Consider the following 5,722-nt stretch of genomic DNA (forward strand, 5'->3'; position numbering starts at 1 on the left):
GCAATCTCCTTGTCACATCTCGTCTGACTGGAGCTGCATGATGTGACAGGTCAAGGTCTCAACTGTAGCTGCCAGTCTGTGCACTTTAAAGCTTTGATTCCCCCCTGCTTTCCCCTCCCCCTCCATCCCCTAAGGACACACACCCGTCGTAGCCAAGGTGGTCAATGGGGAAAAAAGCTTTTTGGTAACTTTATTTTAGCAAATCCAGGATGGGACATTCAACGTCAGTAGCAACATTAGTAGAAACGCAGAGGGAGTTTAATGGCAGAGGAAAAATTTTCTTTGATCTCTTTATATCTGCTCTTCATCCTTGGCTTTTCTCAGTAACTCAAATGACAATCAGACTATTCTTGAAGAATGCATTATAGCTGGGGATCACATTTAGGTTTTTTGCTATATGTGAAATTTCAGAACCACTTTTTTAATCTAAATCATGGCATAGAAAACGTACTGTACCTCTGCTGACTTGATTTAGTCACAAGAATCATGTGTGCACATAAGAAAGAGAGAGAGAGAGGAAAAAAAAGACCGATACTGTTTGGGAAAGAGCATAGCCATCAAAACTTGATGGAAAAAGCTCCAACGAGTTTACTAACTTCCATAAAGTAGCAACTTTTCAGCTTTACTTGGCCTATGATTACGTTGATGTTTCTTCGTTACAAAGAAAGGTGGTTGAGGAGGAAAAAATTCTCTGTGCAGGCAGAATGTTTTTTCCATGTTTGACAAAATTTGAAAATTAACCATTTGACAGGGGAAGGGCAGTTTTAAATATTGAGAAGATTGGTTTGGGTTTTTTGTGGGTTTCTTTTTAAGGGGAATCTGCAGAAGGAATAAAACTCCAAAGAACAGAGAGATAGTGGCAAGGACCACATTAACGTATTTGCAAAAAGAGAAATATGATTTTGTATATGATATTTCACAGGCAGAATTTGATAAGTTGTATGGGGCTTCCTCCAATTTCTAGTTGCTGGGAAAACTTTCTTTGGAGTCAATTCACTATTGACTAGCCCCACGCTATAGACATTTTTGATAGCAAGTAACAAGTGTCAAGTGCTGGCATTTTGCAACTGGCATTCACTTTCACCCAGTGTAAATGACACTACACAAGACGGTACACAGAGAATCCAACCCATTAACACCGAAGACCAGTAAGTGTAACCGTAACACCTCACCGGTGGTGTTTCACTCTGGCCCAAGTTAAAGGCTAACACAGACACATGATCTGGGGGATTCAAACCACAGGTAAGTAATTTTTTTTTTTAAATATAGATACATGTGCGTACACACTGCTGGATCAGTCCAAAGGTCCATCCATCCTCTCTTTGTCAGTGGCGTACACGCCACACTGCAAGCAAGGAGTGCTTCAAGGGCTCCCTGCATTGCGTGAATGTGCTTGGCAGCCCCATCTGAGTGTATTTTACCTGAGCTGTTCCAGGCCATTTCCCATCTCCCCAGCACTTTGTCGCGGTGCATTATCACCATTTTTGCAATTATCACAGTTAGCACTGTCTTTCCGCAAGTGAACAGCGGGGCAGCTGAGTTTTTTAGACAATGTGAAATATTTTACCATAAATATTTCTTTTTCTTGCACTGTCAAATCTTGTGCCTGCTTCTTTTCCATTTTCTATCAAGCTCTCACTGTTACAACTCCAGCACCTCCGCGTTGTTACTCATGAATTTCAGGAGTGCCAGTGCAGGAAGGCTCCATGTACAAACACATTCCCCCTTCTATTTCCACATGGTAACTTCTGTATGAGCAACTGGTTACAGATTTTTTTTTTCTATTACTGCTAAAATGATTTTTGGAATTGAAGGAGTTGTACGTCTGTTTTGCTTTAGAAATGTCTGCAAGTTTTAGAAATGTGTGCTTTGTGCAGGAGAGTTTACTCTCAGTCCATGCTGCAAGGCTAATTTTTCATATCTCACAGGAAAAGGATATTGGTGCTGGGATTGTCCAATTCCATGAGAACATCCTCATTTAAAAGGACATCAAGGATTGCCTGTTAATCCACAGGCTAAAACCTAAGTAAGCAGAGGCTAATGTCTCTTTACTGGTTTAATTAACAACGATTAGTTGTCTAAAGATAAGGTATTTCAAGTTAAAAGACATCTCCTTCAACCTCCGATCAGCTGAGAATAGTTCAAATTAGTTTTAGGGTAGGGTCAAAGACCAGAATTTTGGGGGTTTGAAGTTTTTTAGCTGAGCAGATCAACACGTATCTGCCGGGGGAGAATCCACATCTAAGTGAAAAGAGGGAGGCTAGGATTTCCATCTGCATGAAAGTGGATTGTTTGGGGGGTTTAAACAAACGGCTTAATGAGGTGGCACTGACGCACACGTCTGTCCTCTCTGGGATATCTGAAGTCCAGCGCATTGTCCATTTTAGTGTCACTGGCAGAGGCGTGAAACTGGAATAAACTAAAATGAAGCCTTACCTAGTTCTTTACAGGCTCTGGGGTGATTCGGCATATTACAAATCTGCAACCAGGGGAAGAAGCAACATTTAGAAAACAAGTGGAAACGTGCAAGAAAAAGAACAAAGAGCAGGGCAAAACTGAAAGCTCCTTTGTGCTGCTCCGAGCAGAGTTTTGGTGCCAGTTTTCTGCTGGGCAGCAATGAGGTCCTCCTACAGATGCTGATGCTGGCAGCGCTGGTCAGAGGGGACTGCCTTGGCCCCTCTTTTGAAAATCTCCAGTGGGCAGCACCGCTGGGGAAGGACTCATTTTGAAAAAGTGTAAATCCTCACTCTGATTTGAATTTTCTTTGTTGCAAACAGGAGCCAGCTCCCACAGCACGCCTCTCCATCCCCAGGACACAGCGAGTGAGAAATGACTGCTGGCATTGTGCTGCAGCCTGTGCTGGCTGAAGGCCTCCTGTCAGGCAACCTACAGTCGCTTGTCAGCAGGGCAACTCAGCTACACATGGCCGGGGAGGGTTTGGGTGAATAAAGACTGCATAGCTCTGTGCTTCATCTGCACCAAGAAGCTCACACGCTGCCTGAAGCTCTGTAGGAACTAAATCTTGTGGCTGTATCTGTAACTCTCCTTGCCCTGCAGGGCAAGGAGATGAAAACCTTGGCTTCCCCAAGACGCTACGCAGCCTCCACACTCTGCTCTGGTGTTGATCTCAAGGCCCAGGGTCCACAAATGTTTGTACTTCCTGCAACAGATGTTTCTGGAGATGTTTCTTCAGGAGGTGATCCTGAACCCAGGGCAAAGCTCCTACTGACTTGCATAGCCATAGACCAAGCAGAACAGGGACAAGGACCATGACTTTTGCACCCTAAGCTTGTGCTGGTTCTGGTTTATTGGCTCACCAAAAGCCCAAAGTGATTGCTGAGGACTCATCACACTATTCTGTAGGGACTTGGGTTCAGAGCTTCTAAAGTCCTGAGGCACTTAGTTTCCATTACCTTAGGATTTGGATAAAATAGTTTCTGAAGTTTGGTGCTGGATCGCTTTGCAGGTTTACATGCTCCATTCTCCCACGGTCTGCCTGTTCTCCTTGGTAGTGCTGCTCATGGTGTGTGTGCTGCCTCGTAGGTCTGGGAAGAGGCTCTGCCATGACACAGCCTCCTCATGATGCCAAGGTCAGGGCTTGCAGGACCACAGGCTCCTTTCTGTGTCTTACAGAGGTGAGGGGAGTGTACAGGCTGATATTGATAAGCTAGAGTCTTTAATGGCCCATCCATAATTTCAGCTGGCTAGCCACTGGTTTCTAAAGTACTCCTTGTTTAACGAGGAAACAAAACAAAACAATATCTGTTCCTGTTTCATTCAGCCTGATGCAGGGATGTGGAGTTCACGCCTCCATCCTGTGTCTTGGCCACCTGAGTCCAGCAAACATGACCATGCAAGGGTATGGATTCCAAATTTTTCAATTCAGCATCTTTGGCTTTACCAAAGTCTGCTCAGACCACTGTGAACTGTCTGTACCCCTCATCCTGGAGAAACCCACCCCCAGGGTGGCTGTACTTTGCAGTCCGGGCGCATGTGGCCCCAGGGAGTCATTTTGGGAGTCAAGGACCCAAGGACCTTATACCCTTTCCTGGCCATATTTTTTTACACTGTAAGAACTGCAGAAATGGCACCCCAGAATTTTCTTGGCCTTTCACCTACCTCTGCTTAGAAAAACACCTAAAAGTTTTTGCCTTCTTTTTTCCCTAGTTGTATTAGGCAAGGCCATAGACAAATAACCACGAGTAAAAGGGGCAGGATATAGTTATCTTGTCACCTCTTCCCCTCACCGCTGGCCTGGTCTCTGGAGTGACCTCAGACTGAATTTACTCTCTGAATGCAAACCCTGGGGGTTGTGTCAGCGATGCTGGAGATTCAATGACCCGTTTTTGTACGGAGCTGAGCTTGTGGGCAGAGGGGCGTTCAATACGTGCATAGGGCAAAAGGAAAGGAGCCCTTTTTCCGCCTCTAGTTTCAAGTTTGGCATGACCATTGTCTGATGCTGTTCAGTGAAAGCCGGGCGCTGGGCAGGGAAGCGGCAGCCGACTACTCTAACAAGTGGCTTGTTAGTGAGGAATGTCCTGCGGTAAGTACGGAGCAGCCTTGCCACTTCTCAGCCAATCCTCCGAGGACAATAAGGAAGGAGGACAAAATGAGTGCAGCCCTCCTGGGCCTCCCCTTAAGAGTTTAAAAGCAAAATATTGATTTTGAGTTACCCTGCTTCAACTCAGCTTCACTCTCCTGATATTTTTATTCCCTTGTAGATTTCTGACTCCATTTGTTTTTTAAAGAAATCACTGGTGAAATTGTGGTATGTCCATGTAACATTCCTGCACCTAAAAATATGGTCAATTGACACCTTGAAGGTTTCCAGGCAACTCTAACCATTTGTGACATCTTTAGCTGCATCCCCTGTATGTTCAAAACAGATGAAGTGAATGAATTGATTTTTAGCTGTATAAAACCCTTAACAAAAATCTCTTTGTGGCCATCCAGTTAGTCTCTTGATGATTTGTAGAGTATTTGCTGATGCCATGAACCTGATCCTTCCAACCTCTCCACTTGTTTTTCATAGCTCTGCCATGGGTTCCCCGCTCCTGAATGCACTGCAGTCACCTTCCCCAGAGCCGGAGCAAAAGCCAGAGTCAAACAATGCTGTACCTACAGCCACGATGTCATCAGGTCAGACCTGAGCATTATATATGCCATAATGTACCATATGAACAGCGCTCGATGGTAGCAAGACAACAAGAAGCAACTTTGTCAGGTGTTTTAAATTATTGCAGCACCCAATTTGCCCAATAAAATCAGCATATTCCTGTAGCCTGATTCAAAGCCCCTGCAAAGTCAAAATGGTCCTTCAACTTGCTTAAGGAGATAGTGCATAGAACAACACATCAAAAACCTTTCCCTTTGTCCCTAGAAAAAAACTGAACATTTGCATGTGATGAAACGTGCAGTAGGCCAGGAATAAATTAAGTGCAGAATCTCAACTCCTTTAATCAAATAATCTGCTAAACTGACATTTATGTGTGTGGTCCAAAGGAAATTCTTTTGAAGACATATGGTCTTTTCACTGTACACTATTTTGGCTCAAGTTCCGTTGTATTAACAAACATATAGATAAATTGTTGATGGGCTTGATTATTTTGTTTTTTTAAAGGTGCCTCTGAGTGTTTCTAACCCCAGGGATTCAGGCTTGTCCAAGTACAAAGCACAGTAACCACACATGATAAGCAATAATTTCAGAGCTCAACATTTGGTG

This window comes from Aptenodytes patagonicus, chromosome 2 (assembly GCF_965638725.1).
Source record: "Aptenodytes patagonicus chromosome 2, bAptPat1.pri.cur, whole genome shotgun sequence".
NCBI lineage: Eukaryota > Metazoa > Chordata > Aves > Sphenisciformes > Spheniscidae > Aptenodytes > Aptenodytes patagonicus.